A 22755-nucleotide genomic window follows, 5' to 3' on the forward strand; every position below is an offset into this window, starting at 1 on the left:
TATCTTTGAAATGCTCTTTGTGATTGGTAACCTGTGAAGATTTATCTTTGAATCTGCAATACTTCGTAGCATGATTGTTCTTGCCACAGATGTAACAAGGGTTGACTTCATAGCTTTTGAAGAATGATTTGTTTTGCCACAATGTGTGCACTTAAACTTCTTTTTGTGGTTCCGGTTGTAGCGTTTGGATGAGACAACAAAAGCGCCATTTGTCTATGGTTGATTACCTTTGAGCTTCTTTTCGTGCTCTTGAAGAGAGTTTATTACATCTTTAAGTTTAGGGACTGGGTCTTTCTCTTTAAGCACTGTTACGATTCATCCAAAATCTGCATCTAGTACAGCTTTTAGAAGCACAACAATTTGATCTTCATTATCTACTGGGCATTTTATATATGTCAATTGTGTGCAAATACCTTTGAGCCTATTGACGAGAGATGACCCATCTTCTCTAGGCTCCATAAGCAATCCGTATAGTTGCATCTTTAATGCAATTTTAGAATGCTTGTCAATAGCGCCAAAATGTTGTTCTAAGGTATTTCATGCTTCGTGTACAGTGGTGCAATCAGCCAAATAATGCACAAAGTTATCGTAAGTAATGTGAGTAGAATGCCGAGAGCTTGCTCATCTCTAGCTGCAAATTTGCTTAGCTTTGTCGCGTTTTCACTCTGTCTCCTTCACCTAGTGGCTTAACGATAGACCATAACTGCTTTCGCATTAAGTAGCTCTTGGTTTTTGTCTGCCACGCGTAAAAAGCATGGCCGTTGAATTTGTTGATTCCCTTTTCTCCCATGATGGTGCACTCCCATGTGCGGTGAGAGGAAGGTCTTACCCGGGTGATTGGGTAGTGTCTAGTCCTCCTTACAATATATAGCTAGGATGTGTACGTGTGATGTGTCTAAATGTTACATACAAATTTGATCAAGAAATTTGGTCCTGTTGTCTATGAATTTGCCTCTAGGTTGGTTCAAAAGATTGCCCCCCCCCAAAAAAAAAGGTACTTGGTTGTGTGGGAAGGACCCCCTTGATGGTGGCAAGAGGCCTAGGCCTTTGGGCTCTTAAGCCGTAGAGGCTAGGTAGCTTGAGAGAGAAGAGGACCTTGGGGCCTTTGAGGTTTGCCTTCGTGGTAAACAGCAGCAGGGGTCGGTCGAGATGGAAAGGCACAGTAGACAAAGGTTGTATACGGCGGCCGATCGGCTGTGCAGGCCACCGGTCAGAGGCGGTCAAAAAACAAAAACAAAAAAACAAGGCACTAACGATATTGCCAGTGCCTTGGGTTTTTTTATTTATTGAACTCTCATTCCTCTCTCACTCTCATGATCCCTCCAAGCCATCCCCTCTTCTCTCTCTCTCTCTCTCTCTCTCTCTCTCTCTCTCTCTCTCTCTCTCTCTCTCTCTCTCTCTCTCTCTCTCTCTCTCTCTCTCTCTCTCTCTCTCGTGCCCTAGCCTATGTCGACCTCTGCTTCCATAGTCCCCCACCCGGGCGAGGGGCAGTCCCGTGGGGGGCGTTAAGGCCCAGCCTCACCCTCCTCCCCTCCCCAACTCACGTCCCGCTTCACAGAGCTGCCGCCTCTACCGACCTCACCCAAGCCAACTATCGCAGATTTCAGTTGTTGCGGACTGTCAATTTCAACTGACTGTCGAATATTGTTGCCGACTGTTAATGCTTTTGCTTCTTTACAGAGGCCGTTTCCCACAGGGCTTCGAAGCACTCCCATTGTATGATGACGACTGTTGGGATCTTCCCATTTGATTTGACACTTGGGTGCTTATTTACAGCAATAGATCCACAGGGCTTCCTCACAGTCCCATTTGGGTGTTTGAGAGCATTTTTGCAGCAGTAGCCTCCCATAGGAAGGATGACGACACATACCCCGAAGAGAACATGATTGAGCTTTGTTGCTATCCTAGCAGCCCCGAACAAATCCGAACGAATCGAGCGCCTCCAAGCAGATCTCAATCCGGTCATGGAAGAGAATCGCGACCTCAAAGCTCGTATAAGCAAGCTTGAGGCATGACTTGATTCCATGGTGGATCTTGCCACCACCAAAGTGAAAGAAGTCGAAGCCAAGGCCATCGAAACCCACTCAGTAACACTTGTGAAGGTGAAGACGTGTGTGATAATAGAGCTTCGAGAACCATGACTCCAAGAAGAAAATGCCTTCAAGGTCCGCATTGGTGGGCTACCTCAAGCATGGGACTCGATCAAAAATGATTCTCGGAGCGCATCAATTTTCTCAATGAAATTCTCAAGCCGATCAATCTTGAATACAACGCAATAGATTGTATCACTTCGAGAGGCCTTGACAAGCCCATACCAAGTGGGCATGCCATCCTTGAATTCAAAAGTAGGGAAGGTCGGTTCAAGCTTCTTCAACAATCACGTCTTCTCAAAGACACCAAGTTTTGGATCGCAAAAGAACTCACTCCGCTACAACTCAAACACAAAAGTGAAGAGCTCAAGAAGGTACATGAAACCCGCAAGCAAGGCAAATGGGCAGTCTATCGAAGCGGTAAAGCTATCATCCAAGAGTTCTGAAATCCCAAACTGGCTCTCCCCATAGTTGATTCCCCCTAGGTTCTTATCTTCCCCTTTTCTTTTCACCTAATGGACCCTCAGTCCTTAACTAATATGTATTGACATCTTTGCTTGAGACTCAACCATTGTAATGTCAGTTTTTTGGTCCCATAGGTCATATATGACCTTCGTGGACCATAATTCAATCTCTCTCTCTCTCTCTCTCTCTCTCTCTCTCTCTCTCTCTCTCTCTCTCTCTGCCCCTCCTTGTTGGGTTAAACCCAGCTTGTCGAGCATGAGTGTACTGGAAAAGGCTCTAGCCTACTAGGATTCGATAGATAATGTGTTGGACCGATAGCAAGAGGGTGCAATGGCACTAGCAAATTAATGTAAATTACCAAGCTTATTTGCGAGGCTCTTCTCCAATGAAACTTTGCACTTGGAATTTTATTATTGTGACTCTACATTTATGCTCTTTCTCTAAGCGCAACCCTAACTCTAATCTTCATCACTCTAACCCTAACGCCATGGTGAGCTTGAGGCTACACCCTCCATAGCTTACTATCTCACCATTAAAGCTTGGAGAGCACGATCCACTCACTTCAATTGATATTAGGGCTATGGATTCTCTCTCCACCATCAAGGTGTTATCTCCATCGACACTTTCTTGTGATGCTAGATCACCTCATCAACGATCTCTCCATCAACAAACCATTGTTTTGTGAGAATTTTTTTAATGTTATCGATTAGTTTTATTTTCCTCCTTTTTTTTATCATCTGCATGCTTTATGCTTTGATTGAGTATACATATATCATTGTATTATATGAGAGTGTGTGTGTTTAAGACAACGATCATAGAGATTTATCTTAAAGATTGCTTGCATCTCTGTGTGTTGAGAGGACAAAAGTGTGTATGTGTGTTTTACAGAGAAGGAAGAGAGAAATAGAGAGAAGAGAGTTTAGCTCTCTACCAACATTTACAACCCACAAGTATCCAAGGCGACCGCACGGGTTTAGACACTGTTGGCAAAAGACTGGTAAGACCGTCGTTGTATTATATCACACACATAGGCACTTTCTGCACAATCACACCCACTACACAAAAAGGATATGTATGTGTGAATTGAATTCATGTTCATGTAGTTGCTCCTTCTAATGACACAATCCAACATCATCAGAAAAGAGATTCAACGAAGATTTACTCACTGAAGTTTCAGCAAGCAACACTTATCATGGATACAAAGAATGAACGACAACAATGATCAATGACCGATGCATCATGTCAACAATGCATGGATGTTATGAAAACCAAGTTTGTACTACTAAAGGAACTACCTTGTGAACCTAGCATAGGAAATTAAAAACACCTTGTGAACCATCGTGATGAATCTATGTAGAACCACCATGATGAAGCAATCTTTTCGATGCCTAGCTATATCAGTAGTATCCTAAGAGCACACCACCCACGATAACTATGAGCCATGAGCATTAATCAAGCATTGTAAGAATCTCCACAAGTTTGGCTCAAGGGGATGTTTGTTGGATTAAACCCAAAATGTCGGGCATGAGAGTATGGGAAAATCCTCTAGCCTACTAACATTAGATAGATGATGAGTTGGACCAATAGTAAGAGGGTGCACTAGCCAATGGATGTAAATTACTAAAACTATTTGAGAGGCTCTTATCTAATGAAACTTGCACTTTGAATTTTACTATTGTGTCTACACTCTACATTTATGCTTACTCTAACTCTAACGCCATAGTGAGCTTGAGGCTACACCCTCCATAGCTTGCTATCTCACCGTTGAAGCTTGGAGAGCACGATCTGCTCCCTTCACTCATGTCCGAGTGCGAGAGAGAGAGAGAGAGAGAGAGAGAGAGAGAGAGAGAGAGAGAGAGAGAGAGAGAGAGAGAGAGAGAGAGAGGGAGGTAAGAGAGAGGAATTAGGGAGTGGGAGAAGATGAGGACCTTGAGGAATGGAGGGCGGTTGATGGAGGAAGGGAGGGCAACTAGAGGAGGAGATGGAGACAGAAGGTGGAGGAGCAAAGGAAGAGGAGGAAGCAAATGGGCGGCGAGAGGATGAAGGAAGAGGAAGGGGAGGTAGGGAGGGCGGCCCAAACAAAAATCTCTCTCCAAAGCTCGCTCCGTTGAGCTTTCTCAAAGACCTAAATCACATTTGGCTTGCAGTTATGAGACTAGCTTTTCATGATCGACATTTAGTAGAGATGGACATTTGATAGGAGTAAGCTATGATTGGGTTCCTCGCGGGCTCGACAACATCTTGCAGCCTTAATGCATTAGTTGGGTTAGCTACGTCGTATGGATTGATGATTCCATCTATGGGTCTTGCTAATACTACAATAAGATAGAAGTAGGTTGGAGAACCCCTTAACATTTGGTGCCATTGCCACGGATGAGGCAACCTAAACTAGAGAAAGCCACATGCTTAGTTTTGTTGCCCAAAACTTCCTCTAGAACACTCTAGAGTAGTCATCTTTATTTCATGAGATTGATTTTAGCTTATTATGTTGGGAGTATTGGATACTTGTTGAGAGCTTGTTTAGAGAAGTTAGATTAGATTTAGACCTATGTTGTATGCTTGAGGCTTTTGGGTAAGCGCATGAGATATACACTCAATCAAGGATTAATTTATTCATCTATTGTTATTTTCTATGTTTTATATCCTTTTCTATTTTCATAGGAGTAGGATAAGTAATTTCCATCATTGGAGGTGTGAGCAACCCAAAATTCCAACTCAAGGTTGTGCAAATGCATTTCAAAGTCTTGCTAGCATTTGCAACTCCAACGATCAAAAAAAAATTTATTGGTATATTACACTTGACAGAGGTGCAAAACCACACCCTAGATACTTTGATGTAGCTTGCTAGCATTTGCAGCTCCAGAGACCAAATGAAGATTTTCCTTGGTGCATTACACTTGACAAAGGTGCAAAACCACACCCTAGATACTCTATCGTAGCTTGAAACTGGATACTTGAAATTTCATCGTTTATTAAGAATCACAAGTCTTAAGTAAATATGGATAGCAATCCGCCATCAACCAAAGACTTCCACCTGGCCCATTCGCCAACCAGCCAACCGACCGCCGTTTTTCGATCACTTTTCAATTGACGTCTAGCCATAATGTTCTGGCAAAAGGGGAATATTATGATGATGGGCATGAATTTTTTGTTTTTCGGCGAGTGATTTTTCTTACGCACGATGGCTTCTCCTCGTAATGGGGGCCTTACAAATGTGTGTTTTTAAGACTAAAATTTACAAGGGGTAAATTAGGCTCCATACTTAACAATCTCCCATTTGGAGGAGATTTTTACAACCAACTTGTGACTGCTTTTCATCCTGGCTTCTTATCCTTGCCAATTGAATATGAACAAGAGCTCAAACTCTCCTTGTTGACCACCTCTATAAACATGTTTGCAGGATTTCACTTGTGTGCACCTTTCCTAGCTTTAGTTGTCCCTCTTCCAAAAGAGTACGTAGGAAGTGATATCTCACCTCAATGTGCTTTGTTTTTGAGTGAAAAGCTAAATTCTTTGCAAGATGAATGATGCTTTATCACTGTACAAGGCACAATTGTCTTGCAAACTCCTCTAAGAATCTGTGAAGCCACATAATTTCTTTGCTTGCTTCCGCCATTCTACATATTCTACTTCCGTGGTAGAAAGTGGACCACTTTCTGTAGCTTTGAAGCCCAACTTGCTGCTATGCCTCCAACTATGAAGACATAGCCAGTAGTGCTCCTTTGAGTGTCTTTGTCGCCTATCATATTTGCATCAGCATAACCTTGCAAGAAAATATCAATGCTTCCAAAAGACAAAGCATTTTTTGTTGTCCCTTTTAGATACCTAAGTATCCACTTCACAGTTTACAAGTGCTCTTTACCTAGGTTATCCATGAACCTGCTCACAACTCCCACTGCATGTACATATCTGGCCTTGTTCAGACCATAGCATACATTGGAGAACCTACCGCTATAACATATGGAAATTTAGACATATAGGCTATCTCCTCTTGTGTCTTTGGACACATATCCTTGGTTAGTTTAAAGTGACTAGCCAAAGGTGTAGAAACCGATTTTGCATCTTGCATTGCACCTTCTTTGATGTAATCCTTTTGAAATAGCTTTAGTGTCTTCTTTGTCCTGTCCCTTGATATCTGCATACCAAGTATCTGTTTTGCAGCACTTAAATGTTTCATTGGGAAAGAGTTAGACAACTCCTCTTTCAGGTCTTTGATATCTTGCATGTTAGCACTTGCAATCAGCATGTCATCAACATACAACATTAGGATGATGAACTTCCCATCTCCCAAATTCTTCGTGTATACTCAGTGATATGAGTTGCATCTTCTAAATCCGTGATCTAGCATATATGCAATACAAGGCCCAATATTGGCTTGTTTTATTTTAAGGGGGATCATTGCCGCCAGATTTACATGCTTTTTTGAACTCAGCTCGGGCTAGTTGTTATGACACATGAGTGTCCACAAGTGGTTTTTGTCTCTTGCTCGGCAATTCATGCATATCATGGTTGAGTAAGAAGCAACATATTGTGGCCACGTCCAGTTATAAAGTTGAGTACAAGGCATTCTTCACAGGTACAGTTGAGTGTGTATGGCTCAGATGCCTTATGGTTGATTTGGGTGTTGGAAAGGACACTACCAACATCCTCTACACTGAGAGTCGAAGCGCATTGGCATTTGCGAGGAACCTAGTTTTTCACGCTCGCACAAAGCACATTGAGGTACATTAACGCTATGTCAGAAAGAGACTCTTAGCAGGAGAGATCAACTTGGCTTATGTGCTGACACGGGACAACCTTGCAGATCTTTTCACAAAGAAATTGCCGCATGAGAATTTTGAAGCTTTTTGCAAAGCTTTGGCCTTACTCCCATTTGTGGACTCATCACGTTCTCAGAGCATGGCACTTCCCTATACACTATGTGCCACCACATCACTCCCAAGGGGGATTTGTTATCATATATGAGATAGAGATGTGTGTGAACACACGTAGAAATGCCGGGGGCATTTTTTCCCCTCACTAGGAGGTCTTTTCCCACGTGCATTGTATATACATCCATCATTCTAGGACTAACTTATCTTTCCATTGTGAACTAAGCAATATACTCTTTGTTGTGTGCCTTGAAGTTCTTCATCTTCTCCAAGCTATGTGTGTTTCCCTGCAACCCTATTTCCAACACTTTGAAGCTATGCACCGAGGGCCAGGTTACCATTCATGGCCTCACCATAGGACATGTATAGATGCATATAGGTGCTTAAGTTGGTAGTATTTTGATAGTTCCTTTGACCAATATATGTCAATTTATGCACAATCAACATTTCTTTGTTGGTTTATGCATTGTTTTTTGCTAAGTTCGCTTGCTTTTTTATCTTTGTACGAAGAGACTCTGTCGGATTTTCCCGCTTACAACACTCTTTTGCATTGATCTTGTAGATATTTTGCTGAGTTTCTAGTTGAGATTTTAATATCTAAGAAGTGGAGACTCTGCTAAAATTTTCAAAGAAAATTTGTTATAACTTCTTAGCGTTACTCTCTTGCAAATTAGCTCGTTATTAGTATGGTTGGATCTTTTGAGAAAGAAGATTACTACATTAAGAAATTTGATGGCACAAATTTCACCATATGGAAGCAAAGAATGCTTGATGTCCTTATCAACAAAGGACTTGCAATGGCATTGAAAGAGCGCAAAGAGGGTTTGTACAATGATGATCAAAGCAAAGAGCTTGATGCTCGTGCCATGGCAACTATTAGATTACATCGTGGTGAGTCTATATTCTTCATGATTATGGACAAAACCAATTGTGGGAGTCTTTATGTTCAACGTAGGAAGGTAAAAGTGCATCAAACAAAGTGTTTTTTATGAGAAAACTTATGTGTCCTAACATGAAAGAAGGTCGTACTGTCAATTCACACCTGAACGAGTTTAATAATGTGTTGACTCGGTTGAACTCAAAAAAGCTTAATTTTGATGATGAAATGAAAGTCATTTTTGTGCTAAGTTTTTTGCCTACATCATGGGATACATTTACACTACCATTAGTAACTCCACCCCAAAAGGCAAGCTTATTTTCGGTGATGTTACTAGTGCTTTGGTCACAAAATATATTCAACGTTAGTCTCTTGACATAGGTAAGCATGGTGATGTGTATATGGCTAGTGGAAGTAGCCAAAGAAACAATCAAAGAAAGGTAGAGAGGTTGATTTGCAGTCATGGTCATTCTCAGGATCACAAGAATGCACATAGCAAGAGCCATGGTCATGATGCAAGGAACATTGAATTTCACCATTGTCACAAGAAAGGGCACATGTTACTACTGGACACTCAAAAATAAAACCCCAATAATCGTTAGATACCCTGTCAAGATTCCCTCCCCTCCCCCCTTTCCATGTTAGCAAAGAGAGAGAGAGAGAGAGAGAGAGAGAGAGAGAGAGAGAGAGAGAGAGAGATAATTAAAGACTTGAGCCTGTCCATTGAGTCTCCAATTCCTCTCCCCCAATAACCCAGGGATAGATCCCGTTCCAATTCCATGTAATTCACCCTTTTTCGACATCATCCAGACATACACATGAATAAAGATTGCCGATTATTGCAAAGAGAGAATGGTAAATCCATTGTCGTAAGTGATGCACCTCCTAAAAGTAGTGTGAAGATAGAGGAGCTCAATTTCATTGAGTCTTCACCAATTGATATTGTACTAGTCTTCGATTTTGATTTGAGTCCCCATAGGCATCAGCTCTTGACGAATGTTATATGTACAATTGGATTATTGACTCAAGTGCTACTTTTCATGTTATTCCTCATAAGAAGTGGTTCTATAGTTATGCTTCTACACATGGTTCAATTAAACTGGGTGATTCTCATCAGCTTGAGATATGTGGCATTAGAGATGTGAAGTTGTGTATGCATAATGGTAATGAGTTCATGTTGCAAGATTTTAGACATGTGCCAAAGCTACATAAGAGTTGGGTTTTAGTAGGACAACTTGATGAAATTGGATACACTATAGTGTTTGGCAATGGTTCTTGGATAATAAAAAACGATAACTTGGTCATGCTCAAAGGCCAAAAGTCTGGCTCAATGTATTCCTTGTATGTCTCTTCTGTGAAAGAGAACTCTATCTATGTAGCCAACAAGCTGCCTCCTACTTAGTTGTGGCATAGCCGGCTTGGTCATATTAGAAGGGTATGAAGCAATTACGGCGTTTGCGCTGTATCCCTATGTTAAATTATTTTGATTTTAGTTTGTGTGAGCATTGCTTATATGGGAAACAAATTAGGCATACCACTTTGCCATTGAACAGAGAGTTAGGGAATCCTCTAGACTTGGTTCATAGTGATGACTATGTGGACCTATGCCGCATAAGTCTCTAGAGGGAGCATCCTATTTCCTGACTTTCATATATGACTCTACTCGAAAGGTGTGGGTGTACCTCTTGAAGAAGACAAACGAAGTTTTTTCTATGTTTCGGAATTTCCTTGCACAATGATCAAGAACTAGTTATGCAACAAAATGTTGAAGGATTTGGACACTGACAATGGGAGAGAGTACATATCCACTGAGTTCAAGAATTATTGTAGCAAAAGTGGAATCTGGCAATAGTTTACTATGCCATACACACCTGCTCAGAATGGCATTGATGAGCACATGAAGACGACTATTCAAGAGAGGATCACTTCCATTCTATCTATGGCAAATTTAATTCAATAGTTTTGGGGAGAGGTTGTTATGATAGCGGTGTATATAATCAATAGGTTGCCTGGTACACCATTAAACTACAAGATTTCATAGGAGATTTGGACATGCAAGAAGCCTCATTATGACAGGTTACATGTGTTTGGGTGTGAGGCATTCTCACATGTGCCTAAAGAAAGAAGTTGGGCCCCAAGTCACACAAATGCATCTTCATCAGATATGGTGCAAATGGAAACGTGGACATGCAAGAAGCCTTATTATGACTAATTAATTATGTATGTTTGGGTGTGAGGCATTCTCACATGTACCTAAAGAGCTTAGAAAGAAGTTGGGCCCCAAGTCACACAAATGTATCTTCATTAGCCAAAAGGTTTTAGGTCAACAACGAATGATCTCTAATTCCATATGTGGCTAGAATCAAGATGATACAATCTAGAAGCACTTAGCCCCTCTCTGTTGGGCTCATAACTACACATATAAACTAGGAAAATGGCAATTTGCATGAATCAAAGGCTATGAATATCCAACTTGTTCAATTGAATAGCAAAAATGTACAATAGGTCTCATAGGTGAGGCTATCTACTCATAGGTTAACCATGTTGCTAACATTCCCCCCTCCTACTAGGAAAATGGCAATTTACATAAATCAAAGGCTATGAATATCCAAGTTGTTCAATTGAATAGCAAAAATGTACAATAGGTCTCATAGGTGAGGCTATCTACTCATAGGTTAACCATGTTGCTAACATTCCCCCCTCCTACTCTATGTCATATGTGACACAGCTACTTGTTGGCGAGGTAGTGTGTGGGTTGATGGAACTATGTTGGAACTTTTATAACATCTTCAAGTGAATTTGTGTGGAGTATCAAGTACATGATATGCTTTGTCAACCAAATTTGTCTCCACCTTGGGTGTAACAAGGTTGAGTCATTCTCATGTTCCTTTAGTAGACTCTCTTTGATGGATAGTAGCTCGAACTTCATGAGAGGATAAGACAGTGACTTTTGGTGCCAATCTATTTCTATTTTTTTGGGAGTAATTTGAGTGACATTAAGAATCCCCCTCCATTGATTATTTCTAGATTTGTTCTATGTCTTCAAATATGTTGGCATTGAGTTCCATCTCAACAACAATATTCAGGCTTTGGTGCTCCACAAAAGTTCCAACTTCTCTTTCTGTAGGTATTATCTCTAGCAATTGGGTTAAATCCCCACTAGGTTCTGTCGGGCATTGGGAAAATTGTAGAGATTTAGAGTCACCCATTGGTGATTCTAGCTGCTCATCTTTCCTTGCCAGTTGCTTTCCTTTGCCTTGAGACATCTTTAGAGTTGATCTCTTGCTGGTAGGATTCCTCCTTTTGTTTAAAGCTGATTGTGAGCTCTCACCATTGCATTTTTTCTACTTTAAGCTCCATTTCTAGATCCTTGTTTCTTTTTCCAATTCTTGATAGGCCATGTCAGCCCCTTGGAGGGCTAACATGGTAGGATTGGCCCTCAACTTGTCAAGGAGCTCACGTTGATCTTTACTGTGAGACTCTACTTGTGCCACTTGAAGATTAGTTACATCTAATTGCATTTGTAGCCATTGGGCATGGGAGCTTGTGTCCAAGACAAAAGTGTTAGCTATTTTATCTTCTTCTCCTATCGTTTGCATATTGTTTGATAGCTGCTCCATGATCATAATCATGTTTGTCATTTCTTCTAGTTGTTTTTGGGTAGCCTCTTGAAAGTTTTTGATCTCTTCTTTGGTCATGTAAGCTATTGTATTCTTCCAAGAATGCTTTTGCCAGTTCAAGACATCTAGATGGTCAAGTAGTGGTGTATACTTTCTATTTCATGCATGCATTTTTGGTGGGTGTAAACTTCATTCTTCATCTTGTTTGTAATGTGTTGAGCAAAGCTTGTGTAATATTCAATGTCCTTCATAGGAGCTATTTGGGATGTATTGGCTTCCCGTTGTCCATACCTTCATCCTTTTTTTCATCTTGATCCTCTCTATTGTCTCTAGCCGTGTGGTTCTTTGCTTGGTCTTTTTTGCTTTGATCCTGTTAGCTTGTGTCTTCTTGAGTTTCCATATCTATGGCTGTTTTCTCTAGAGAAGTTTTCTTGGGGATATTTCCCTCATGAGGTTGGATCATTGAAGTAGGTGTGGTTTCCACTATCATTGAATCAACTTGTGCTTTTTTCTTTCTTTGCATCCCCTTCTTGGGCCTTTTCTCTCTCCTTTAGACCATAGAGAATCTCCAACCCTACTAGTGGACTTTCTTCTTATCGAAACATAGGGTTTGTTCTAAGTTTTTTTGGGGTGGGGTTGTGAGAACTCCTCAATTTCTCCTTGGAACTCTCTTTCCCACTACTCTTCAACTTTGACAGGTGGTGGTACTTTGGCGCGCTTGTTGTTACACTCACCTGGTTTTTGCTTTCCCTTAGCATTCCTTTTCTTTTCTTCTTCTATCTCTGATGGTCCTTGTGCACCTTCAACGAGTTTCCCAAGATTTATCCATGATTATTTCTTTTAAATCTTCATCTTCAGATTCTTCTTCCTTGTCTTCAAAGAGTTCCATAAACTTTCTCTTAGAGATGGTAGTTGGGGATTTAGCCATTTTGGATTCTTCATCTTTTGCTTCTCCATTCTTCACTACGGCTATGAGTTAGGCATATCTGCCATCCCAACAACATGATAGGCAATTTTAGTGAGGACTTTTGAAGCCCCTAGGAATGAGACTCCACTGCTCTTCTTGGTGCTCTTTAAGGTGTTCAACACATAGAATTCATGGTCAATCTGCATTGGTTGCATTGTCTTCAATGCAATGGTGAATGTGGATGCAGTCGCATGGTTTGGCATGGTGCACCATGGTCTCCTTTTTGCCGCAAAATGAAAGTGTTGGTGATACAATCTAGTAGGATCCTCAACATGTTTGTGGATCATGTTAGAGAAGGTGGTGGCAACAATGTTCTTGGTGAATACCCATGTTTTTTTCTTTTCCTTGAATCCCATAGAGACCCCTTATGTTGGTAGACTTAGAGTTCTTGCCACTATCTCCTTCATGATATTTACCGCAGTGGCTTGCTCACTGGAGTTGGTGATCCTGGCAGTACCATCTTCTTGAATGGTGCTCAAGAACTCGTACGATCATTGGAAGTCCACCCTACATGGCTCCATCTCATAGAATGATAGCAAGCCTAGCATGTGGTTGGCTTCTCTAGTATCAAGTGCTTTGGCTAAGTCATAGATCTTCTTAGGAATTAGCTGGAGTTCAACTGCCTAATTGTCTGCACTCTTAAATTTTCCATGAAATATTGCCACATGATGTTCTTCTAGATGGGTACATACATCTTCTTGGCCACTCGAATGAATTCCTCTTATAGATGAAAGGATGGAAGTTCTTTTAGTCAATAGCATATACTACTTAGCAATGAGATGTTAAATAGATTACATGTAGCTAGAGAGTGATAGCTACAAAAATAAGAAGTAATCAACAATCTTAAGAAGAAGCTCAAATCAACATCTTGAAGCGTAAAGCTCCATGATAAAGAGAAGTTTAGCTTGTTGTACATGCTGAAAAAGAAAGAAAAATGGTGTGGAGACAAAAAAAGAAGCAGCAAATGAAAAAACTAAGAAGAAAGCTCATAAAACACAAGTTTCAACTAGAAACAAAGCAAAACCAATCCCAAACCCATACCATCAGCTTACAAAATTTTCTCTTTAGAACCATTTAACTAGAATAGGAAGACTAGACACCAAAAACCCTTGTGCAATCAACTCAACAACCTCCTCTCGCCCTCCAAAATAGTGTTTTGAATCGATTCCAATTTCATGGTAGAGACAATTAACACTATGTGTATACACATGACTTGAATCAGCTCAACACCCTCCTCTCTTACTAAAATAGTGTTTTGCATAGATTCCAATTGCATTGTAGAAACAACCAACCTAGTGAGAGTCTCTACTCCTTCTCCAATGTAGTTGTTGTCATTTTTCTTTGTTGGCAACTTTACTAGACGCTCATGGACATACTTTGTTAGGTTCATAGGTTTCTTTGAGCCAGTGGGCAATCAAATTAGCTATTTCATGATTGGGCTTCATATACCATGTGGGGCAAGTATGTTAGAAGTTAAAGTGTTGTTTCGGTAGATTCCTTATATTGAAATTGATGTGAGGTTCTTGCTAATCCTACAAATATCAGAATGGGTTGGGTGATACTAGTGGCCAAGGTAGTAGGAAGATAATTTTTTATCACTTTGAGTCAAGCTTTTGTAACTTTTTTGTAAACACTCTGTCAAGTCATATATTTTGTATTAAATCCATTCATTCAAACATGTATGATAAGTAAATGAGGCCAAAAGTTTCCAACTAGTAGTTATCTTTTGATTGGATGTGATCCTTAGCCCTATATTATTGAGAGTAAAGTTATAAGTCTTAATTTTAACCTTGGCTAAGGTATTAGAGACATTTTTGTAAAAAAAAAACTAAGTTTTGGATGATGCAAGTGAGCGTAGGATTGTTTCTATTGATAGTGTCTTCCCTGTTGCTTCTCTTACTCACCTTTTCCTTATACGATGCTACGTTTCTATTTAGCCATAGCTACACGTTCATAGGTGAGAGTTGTTCTGTTTGGATGTAAGTTTCTTGTGGTAATTTGTGATTTTAAGTATGCATGTCTACACTTTATTTTTTCTCATAGTACACCAAATACATGTCCAAACCAAGTTTTGAGCTTAGAAGTAGGTAGAACACGCTTAGAAGAAGCTTTTGAGTGCTTCGTGTGTTCGAAATCACCTACTAAAAATAGGCATTGTTGATATTAGGCATGATTTTGCTAAGGTATCAAAACGAGAATTTGAAATCACTGGGATATCTAATCTGGCATGGTCTATTTATGGGGTAAGATTGAATGCATTTGGAGTTATGGAGCTATCTCAAATCATCACTTGGATCCTATATCGAGTAGGGATGAAGCAAACTAGACTAGAGAAACCCCCAGAAAAATCATGAGTAACGTCCATTACTTCCTCTAGGTTCCTCTAGAGTAGCTTTCTTTTTGGTTTTGCATGTTTAAAGGTAGCTTATTGACTTGGGAGGAGTGAGACTATTCATCGAGCGAACATTTTAAAGCGAATGAACTTTACAAGTGAATCTTGATTGGGTTGGGATATCAATATGATCTCTATTCCTATAAAATTTGTGAGTGAGTGCATGTGTGTTAGCAAACATATGCCTACAACAATGACCAATAAATGGATTTCGAGTACTTGTGCATGTGTTCAACAACATGGCCACAAATAGGTGATACCCATCTTGGAAAAGAAATCAAGAAGAGAATCTACGTAAATTCTCTCTCTCTCTCTCTCTCTCTCTCTCTCTCTCTCTCTCTCTCTCTCTCTCTCTCTCTCTCTCTCTCTCTCTCTCTCTAAATTGGAAGGTAGCAGCTGAACTCGAGTCTGCATGAGTGGGCTAGGTGACAACACAATAGAAAGGGCAGCCAACCCATGCCAAGATGGGTGGGATGCCAACCCATGTGGCGATGGTGGGTAAGAGGAATCTTCCCTACCTTAAAATACCTGAGAGACTTTGACAATAGCTTAGAGCTAAGAGAGAGTCGGCAGGGAAGATTTGCGTGCCCCATTGCGTATGTAGGCAGATTTGTCATTGGTATGGTAGAAGTTGTCTCTCTATCTCTCATGATGTCCACATGCAAAAGGGACTATAGCCTCGTTAAGATGCACTCTATCTATTCCTATGGTCAAAAACTAGTTTGGATGCGTGTATTGTGCGTAGGGAATGAAAATAACTCGTAGACAAGCACGACTAAAAACACAACTTCATCGCATAAAATTTACATAGAAAGGAATATCTTTTACCTATGAGTGCATTGGTAAGCTTAGGATCACAATGCAACACCGCACAAGGGAGATACGATGTGGATGGGTCTCCTAACCTTACTCTTATCTTATTGCATACATAGCGAGAACCACGAATATAATTGTTAATCCATGGGACGAAGCTGACTCGACTAGTGCAAGAAGGCTACAAGAGGGTGTCAATCTCTTGGAAAACAACAGACAAATTGCATCTAACACAAGCTACACTTAAATGACTTAAGTCATCAAAAGCTAGTCACTAATCGACAAACAAACCATGACTTTTACAGCATCAAATGATATCCGACTGTTATGAAACTTCTATGGCAAGTATATAAGACCTAAGCACACATGCTTATGGCCTCAAATCTCACTTTTGATGAAGTGCAAAAAATGCGATTACTAACAGCAGTGAGATTTTGACCTAGTCGTGTATGACTCCAAATGCATCTAAATGCTTAGCAATGATGCCCCAATACCCCGCCTATGCTTATTTTGTGATTTCCTAGCTTAAATTCCTACTTATGATGAAATTAGGCCGTGGGTTGGCAACATTAAAAGCTACAATTTACCATAATATGTTTACGCCAATGCATAGAGCTCTTACTTGTGGTTGCGGCCCAACAAACGTCACTGTAATGTGACAACCGACAAGGGAGATGGAAGCATGAGAAGGAGATAAGTGAGTGCCATTAGCTCACATTGTCTATTTCTTATCCAAAACTTAGAATTAACTTCACAAACTTGGCTTTTATACCTTAGCCAAGGTTTCTTTGGTCAAAAACTAATCATTTGGGAGCTCTAACTATGGATAAATTGATACAATTTGGACGCTTATAACTCCGGCTCATAGATTACAATATCCATCTGGCAAACATGTATTACAATATTCTCAATTTATCAAAAGAATAAGTGTTTTTACAATAAAGATCCCAAAACATGTTACATGGGTCAGCTTGCTGCTTAGCATTCCCCCCCTCCTCGACTGTGTCATCCCTTGTCACAGTTTCCATGGACTGAAATAGTCTTCGAGTTGACGGCTGGCGACGTGGTCTTTAAGTGCTTGAAGCGCTTTTTGATATCTGATTTGCCGGTTTTTCTCAGGGACTTGCAGAAACTGAACAGTAACTCAAAAAACTGGAAATATCCGATGAACCTTGTTGTTAGATTGTTGATTACTGGTCCAAAAATCTTTGTATGCCATGTGAAAAATCCTGTGTAAAAGGCTTCTTTGAATGCCAACATATTGCTTGATGGCAAGAACATACAATTGGCATAGAAGCCGTAAAGGACTTCTTCTAAAGGTTTCCCACTCAAATCATAACACATGCCTTCGTTACCTTCTAAAAAGGACATCCATGGGGCTCCAGCTTGTTCAGGTTCATAAAAGACTTGGATACATGTGAGCAGCATTCTGCAGATTTGAAATATCATTGCACATTAGAGGCTAGGGAGGCTCTTAAATAAGTTTATGGCATCCGTTAGGGTTTTCACCATGTATTCTTCAATTGTCGGTCCTTGTTTTGGAGCTGGCAGTTTCGGGTAGTTGAGCCAACTCTGCCTTTTCTTCGTTAATGCTTTGTGTGCTTGCCATTCCTTACCCTTGGTACATGATAGAATGTTGGGTCTTTCTGGATTGATGCAGGTGCTCTTGTAAATAAGATGAGATACCTTGAGTTTTTGTTGAGCCAATTCTTCCTCCATTTGGAGTGAAGAGCATCTAACCCCTCTTCTTGCATATCCTGGTAAAGTCTTGCTTTTACTTGCAGTAGCTCCACCTTTATCAAAGGGTAAGGTAGCGACTATTGATGCCACTGAGGATTGATTTGATTGGAAATGAACTAAGTTACATTGACAGAGTGAAGAACCGTCAACTCCCAATCCATAGTCGCTTTCCATTTAGCATCCACTTCATGAACAATCTGCTCTTTAAGTGCATTTTCTTCAGCTTTAGAGAGTTAGACCATTGGCACTTGTTCCTCTTCGATGATTGGTACTTGGAATTCAAAACCTCATGTCCACTGTGTTTCCATTTGTACAAAGGAGACTGATGGTATCTCTAGATTTGGATGTTTAAATGTACCTTCCTCCTCTTGAGCTTCCACATTCCCTTCTCTCAGCAGTCGATTGTCTCTCTTTAAGTCCTCTATCTCTTAATGCAACTGCTCTTCTCTTTGTACCCGCATTAGGGCGAGTCACTTCTTTGTGCCTGTTCCATCTTCAACTCAAGTTCCAGGTCTTTGTTTCTCTTTTCCAAAGTCTTGTAAACTTCATATTGCTAGAGTTTGATTTCACAGTGGTGGTCAAAAAGGTTAAAACCCATCTACGGGCGGATCATCTTTCAAGAATACACAATGGGGAAGCTCCTGAAGGAGTAGATGATGACATACCAGATGCTTATATTTTCAATATAGAAATGATACCCAAATGGTCTCAGGAAATTGTTAGCATTCTTTCCTTTGGAGGTAGGTTTGATAGCACGAAAGACTGATCCAAACAACAAACGGTTTGACAAACAAAAAACTTCCAGTTGATTGCAAGACGGCTGTATCATCTAGGGTCGGACCAAATTCTACGATTATGTATAAATCCGGAAGAATTCGAGTGTTACCTTGAAGAAGCACATGTCCAGGATTGTCCCCTTGAGTGAAGTTACTGCTAGGTTTTCCCTAATTTGCTTTAGAAATGCCGCTTGGTCATTGATTCTCTACTCTGAGTATTGCAAAGAGGCATTTGCTACATTTAATTGTACTTGGAGCTTTTGTATTGACTGAGTAGTGCTCAAAAGTTCATTTGTTACTTCAATCACCTGTTGGTCCTTGCTTTTACATGCATCTGATAGCTTTGTGAGAAGCTTCCCTAATTCTTCCATCTCCTTTTGTTGCTTTTCCTTGACGGCTTTGGTGTTGTTCTGCCTCATTTTTTAGCTCTTTGATCTGGCCTTGAAGATTTTCAATCTTGTCTTCAAGCTCGCCTTGGAGAGCATCAATCACTTGTTTGAGTTCCCGAGCTTTAGCATTGCGGCTAAGAGCTAACGTTCATATCTTTTCCATCATCAGCTGCATCTACTTTGCATATTCATTAACTTGGATGATAACTTCATCCATTGTTTCCCAATCATCGGATTCTACCTGAGGCTTTTAAGAAGGTCTAGCAGATTCAACTTCCAGTTCTTTAGACAGTTCAACACATTCTGCTCGAGGTTTTGTAGATGGTTCAACCGATTATGCCTCATCTTTGTCTTTTTCCTTGGCCTGTTCTTGACTGGCTTCCTCCTTGTTTTTCTCATCTCCCTTTGTTTCCTTGCCTTCATATGATTTGTCAGTTGGTGAAGGGCTTGGACTAGGAAATGGTTGATCTTCTTGTTCATTAGTGGGTGAGGGTGGTCTTGGTGACATCTCCCCCTGTTCCTGTTGTGGCTCAGTTGATTTTGCAGCTTTTGCTTGTCGTGTTTGTCAAGCAGTCACTTCGTCTCTGGCTTTTCTTTGTGCTTCTAAAGCCTCTTGTATCTTCAGGGCTTTGGCTTTTGCATACATCCTCTCGAGCAGGTCCTTTGGATCTTCTTGGATATTCTTCTTTGGGTTCTTGGTTCTTGGACCCTTCATTTCCCTTGGACTCCATAATTTTGGGTTCTGTCCTACACCTTGTCGACTTCATTTATAAGATTCTTTCTCTCTTTCGAACCTTGCTTCTTTCTGTTGAGGTTCTTCTTGATGGGCGGCCACTGCTTTTCTTTTCGTTTCTTCTCTCTTTGCCCTTTTTTCTTCATTGTTAGAACTCTCTTCACTACTATGGGCTTGAGGTGAGCTTTCAGCCGATTCTTCCTCTGATTTACAGATTCCTTTCTTCTTTGATCTAGTGGCTCGTGGAGAGGGTTGAGCTGTGACTATCCATGTATTTTGATCTAGGGCTGGCGGCAAGTTATCGGCCATCCCAATAGCATGGTATGCAATTCAAGTTAGAACTTTTGGAGCTCCCAGATATGTTACTCTTCCTTCCTTCTTTGTGCTCTTGAGTGTTGTAAGCACATACTGAGCATGATCTATTGTTTGTCTTGTTGTTGACTTCAATACCTGTGTGAAGGTAGTTGCAACCACATGATTTGGAATAGTGTATCTTGGTGGTCTCTTTGTGAGGAAGTGGAAGTGCTAGTGATAGAGATGGGTGGGATCCTCCACTTGCTTTAGAATAAGGTCGGGGAAGGTGGCGACAACTGTATGTACCAATTGTCTTCCTGTCTCTGGCCCTCATTGTCATACCTTTAGTGGACAGTTTTAGTGCTTCAGCCACTATGTCTTTGCTAATGACCACTTTGACTTTTTGTCCTTGCTGATCCGTGATCTAGGCAGATCCATCCTCTTTGATTGTTGACAATAGTTCATAAGCTCTTTGGAAGTCTACTCCACATGGCTCTTGATCGTAAAATTCTTGAAGTCCTAACCTCCTGTTGGCTTCTTTCATTGTTGGCTTCACTGCTATATCATAGACTTATTTGGGTAGCATATGCAACCCTACCTGATTTCCATCTTCACTCTTGAATCTGTCAGTGAAGATTGTGGTGTTGTGTTCTTCAAGCTGTGTTCTTTTGATAGGTAGGTTACTTTGGACGTCTTCACAGAGCTTGGCTCCAACTGATATGGTGGCAACTTGCAGCTTTTCTTTTTGGCTCATTCTCTTCTTTGCTTTCTCAGCAGCTTGCATTGCACCTATTAAGAGAATACAATTTCGAAAGAAAATTTCACAAATTCCGCTCTGAAATGCCATGTGTCTGAATTGCTAGCAAATCATGTCCGTTTTGCTTCAAATCAATTTTGATGCATGCATAGATGCATAGAAACATGTTAAGATAAAAAACATTCAATCCAGGCAAAAATGCAAGCAAAGTAAATAATCGTGATTATTTACATCAGGGAAAATTTTCCAAATTTTTGCACTTTTGACTTCATAGGCTGAAGAACAAGTGATTTAGATACTCTAAGTGAAGAGTGAGCTCACTTGAGTGTACAAGGTGGAAATGGTGTCAGATTTAGTCTTTAGATTGTGAAACAATAGATATGATGGAATTTGGGTTTTTGAGATCCAAATGTGATCAAACTTGATTGGTGGGCTTGTCACATCATGTACTTTGGTCCCATAAGGTCGAAGATGAAATTTGAACTCGTTCTGAAAAAAAAAGTAAATAATCACGATTATTAATATGTTCATCAAATTGGACATTTTTTCTTGCGAATTGGCTCTAAACATGTCATAGACCCTTTGTGTGAAATATGGGAGGTTTTGGATCAAAAAATGTGACTAAAAACTCAAAATTTGGACTGAAGAGCTTTTAGTGCATTTTTTTACAAAATCCGAGATTTACTTGATCTTTTGACATGTGGCATGAGATAGATGTGTACAAGTGATAGGTGAAGCAAAATGATGATTTTCAAGCCAATTGTGTACAAAAGTAAAAATCACAATTATTAACAATAATTGCATTTTTTGCTTGAAATGAAAATTTTATGACCTGTACAACTTCATTCCATCTAAAACAAGTCCTAATACGAGTTCGGTAGAATTTGGTCACGTCGACATCACTTTGTGCTCTTGTCAACTCTGAAATCATCGCTTTTTGTTACTACTTGGTGTGTAAAGTTGTTTGGTCAATTTTGAAGCCATGGACTTGTCCGCTACATAGTCTTGATGGTGCTCATCTAGTTTTGGCTCATTTGGCGTCAGTTTGACTCCATATGTCAAGATTGATGCTTTGTAGTCTCCGAGCTATTTCTTGCATTACAGAGATTGCCTTGACTGTTTTCTTGAAACCCAGGTACATTGTGTATAGACCTTGTCTATAAGCTACCCGTGGAGTCAGAGTTTAATTCTGGCATGTGGCAAAAACCTGATTATTTACTTGGAGACCCCCTCGACCCCTACCAAATGGTCATCTAATGATATGGAAGTGTTCTATTATCTAGGGACGTCTACAGTTCAAGTTTTGTCCAATTCGGTTGAGCTGACAGGCCGCTACGGTCGTTTTTGTGTCGTAGGAATCTGTTCACAGCTGGGATTCTAAGGTTTTTTCATGGGCCTAGAACTGCTATCCGGCTGCATAAAAATGTTCTTTAGTTTAGAACTTACCTTTCATGTCTCGTGTGAGATGACGCTGAAAATGGGCAAATGTGGACTCCAAAAATCACGCGCGAAGAAGGTAGAGAGCTCTCTTCTCCTACAGTGACTAGTGGCAATGAGGTGATTTTGGGCTACCTAATATTTCTATACTCGGACATCCAAAACTACTTTTCCCCAGATTCCCCTGATCATCAAAGTATCCTCAGTTCCTCCATTTGATCTCATTTGCTATTTATTATTAATTTTTGACATGTTTATTAAAAAATAAATAAATAAATAAAATATACTAAAAAAGCAATTAAAAAATAAACAATTAAGAAAATCCATCAATAAACACTATTTTAATACTTTTTGATGGATTTCTCCATTTTTAAGCTTCAATATCAAGAAAAATGAGTGAAAATAAGCAAAAAATCTCTTTTTTGATGTAATTTTTGATAGTATATGCACTATGTACACTCATTGCGAAGATGTTATCAACTAAAATTTCTCCGTTGATGATTTTTAAGGACATTATTAGGTAATTTTGAAAAA

This window comes from Adiantum capillus-veneris, chromosome 25 (assembly GCF_014529385.1).
Source record: "Adiantum capillus-veneris isolate H3 chromosome 25, ASM1452938v2, whole genome shotgun sequence".
NCBI classification, from domain to species: Eukaryota; Viridiplantae; Streptophyta; class Polypodiopsida; order Polypodiales; family Pteridaceae; genus Adiantum; species Adiantum capillus-veneris.